At 47.2% G+C, this 2,500-nt stretch overlaps 1 protein-coding gene across 1 annotated transcript in view; it reads right to left on the reverse strand.

Annotated features, from left to right (window-relative positions):
• The window catches only part of arid1b (AT-rich interactive domain 1B), a 104,490-nt gene that overhangs the window by 77,686 nt on the left and 24,304 nt on the right, over positions 1–2,500 (reverse strand). The window lies entirely within an intron of this gene.

The following is a 2,500-nucleotide window of genomic DNA, read 5'->3' on the forward strand; positions in this document are numbered from 1 at the left end:
TGTTCAATGGGAAACACCGGGAACCCTTTCTTCCATTAGAAATTGATTGTTAGGTGTTGGTGATTTCATACAAGGAGCAGTGGGCAAAAAAACAAAAAAACACACACCCTCGCAGACAAATACACCAAACACAAGCGAGCATGAATTTCCTTGGATGCTTTTTATCAGTCAGTGGGGCGACAAGAGTGCAGCAGCAGCTTCAGTGGAGACTTAAGCCTGTGAGTCAGTCAGCTGGCGATAAGTGGTGGAAGAGGAGAGAGCAGGAGTGAATGATTGCATGTTAAAGCTATCCTGATCTCCCCCCCCCTCTCCCTCTTTCTTGTCCTTGGCAAGGGTTCAGTGGGGCATTGTGCTACACACGCGCACACACACATATACACACACACTTCAGACAGAGACACCGCAAGTGAGCGGGATTTAAAAATAGAGCATTCACGATGACATAAGACTCAGCCCCAAAGCTTTTAAAGACACTGGAGTGTTACCTCAGCGCAACCACACAGGCAAGCCCGAGTGCACTGTACTGTAAGGCAGACAGACAGGCACACTGACTGGGTGACACCAAGTGTATTCTTGCATTTTGTGGGGTGTGTGAAAGGTACATTTTGTAATATCATAAATTCATATCACAAAAAAAGATGTCTTTATTATAAAATACCCCCCCATACCACGTGTATTGAGTGACTGACTGACAGTGAAGTGTACTGTAGACACAAAACACAGTGAGTGTGATTTATGTACATGGCCTTCATTTTGTAATAAATCAACAGCAAATAAGCGATTATGAAAAATCTCACACACTAGGTGGTAACATGATACCTACACTCCAACAAGCCAATATTTTGCATTATCTGCAGAAAGAAGAGAGCACAAACGTCTGGGTTTCAATAGCCCATGAAGAAACCAAAACAAAAACGTACTGCCCTATGTGGAAGAGTCACTTCGGCTTATAAAAAAAAAAAAAATAATAAATAAAATCTCATCATTCCACTTAAAGCATTTCAGCCTCCATAATAAAACCCTTTTCTGACCACGGCACCGGTGGGAAAATATTTATCCTTGCAGCAGCCATTGGGGTGTGACTGGCCGGGCGAGATGCGAGTTGCGGTGTTGCCCGCCCCACTAGGCAGGGCACTCATCTGGAAAAGAGTGTTTGTTTGAGTCCGATCATTAGAAAGTAAATGGACGGTAAACAAATCTAGCAGATCTGTCTGCATCAGAGAGAATTGTGTGTGTGTGTGTGTGTGTGTGTGTGTGTGTGTGTGTGTGTGTGTGTGTGTGTGTGTGTGTGTCTGCGCTTTTTTGCGTGTGTGTCTGCGTGTGTCTGCGTGTGTGACTGCGTGTGTGTCTGTGTGATAGAGAGACAGAGTTATGGAGTAGCGGGAAAAGACAAGCAGAGAGAGAGTTAGAGACATGATATGGAAAAAATAGCTTCTAAAAATGAGGCGAGCAACGGGATAGGCTGTGGCAGCGGGTGAGCCCGCCCTCTGAGTGGCGGCTGCTCTCCACCAATGGCGTGGCGACAGCTCAGGGGTGCAGAGGCAGAAGCAGAGAAGGCTCTGCAGCAGGAGAGGAATGTAAGTCTCTCTCTCTCTCTCTCTCTCTCCCTCTCTCTCTCTTTCTTTCTCTCCCTTCTCTCCTTCCGTTTCTGTTCCTCTGGCTCTTCATCCCTAGTAAACATCTATCACTTCCAACCTCTTTTTCCTCCTCCTCTTCTGTCCTTCCATAGCTTTCACTTGGTGACTACGGAGAGAGGGGTGGGGATGAAGGACATAGTGTTCTGTGCACAGCCGGGCTCCTGCCTTCGAATGGAGGGAAAGTGTGTGGCAATGCTGGAGCTAGCAAAGGCCTGTGCTGTGCTTTGCTGTGCTGTTGTGTTCTGCTCTGTGCAGTGGGGGAGTCATAAGACCCGGAGCTGGTGCCGCCATTTTAGCTCCTGAAAACTGGATCAGCTATGGGGGGCCCTGTGGATCTAGTGAACAAGACAAATGCTTCACTTAGAAACGTACTTCACCAAGATGGTCTCTCGAAGGTTTTTTATTCTCATCAGAGAGAGAGAGAGGGATAAAGAGGATAAAACGGTGTGCACAACAGACAGAGCTGAAGAATTCTGGCAGACCTGTTGTAATATCTGTGTATTGTGTGGTGTGTATCGTGTGTGTGTGTGTGTGTGTGTGTGTGTGTGTGTGTGTGTGTGTGTGTGTGTGTGTGTGTGTGTGTGTGTGTGTGTGTGTGTGTGTGAGTGTGTGTGCACGCGTGCGTGCGTGCGTGCGTGCGTGCGTGCGTGCGTGCATGCGTATGCATGTGCTGTGCCATGTCATTAAATCAAAACTCAAAACACAGTACACGGGCCCTATATCTAAAGAAACTGAGACCGTGACACACACACACACACACAACCACCAGGCCTCACTTCTCATAGTCCTGCGACAAAAAGTGTGTGCGTATGTGGCAATCTGAACACTGTTGTCTAACATGGCATCCTGTAAGGACACACGAG

The sequence above is a fragment of the Engraulis encrasicolus genome, chromosome 18 (assembly GCF_034702125.1).
Source record: "Engraulis encrasicolus isolate BLACKSEA-1 chromosome 18, IST_EnEncr_1.0, whole genome shotgun sequence".
Lineage (NCBI taxonomy): Eukaryota > Metazoa > Chordata > Actinopteri > Clupeiformes > Engraulidae > Engraulis > Engraulis encrasicolus.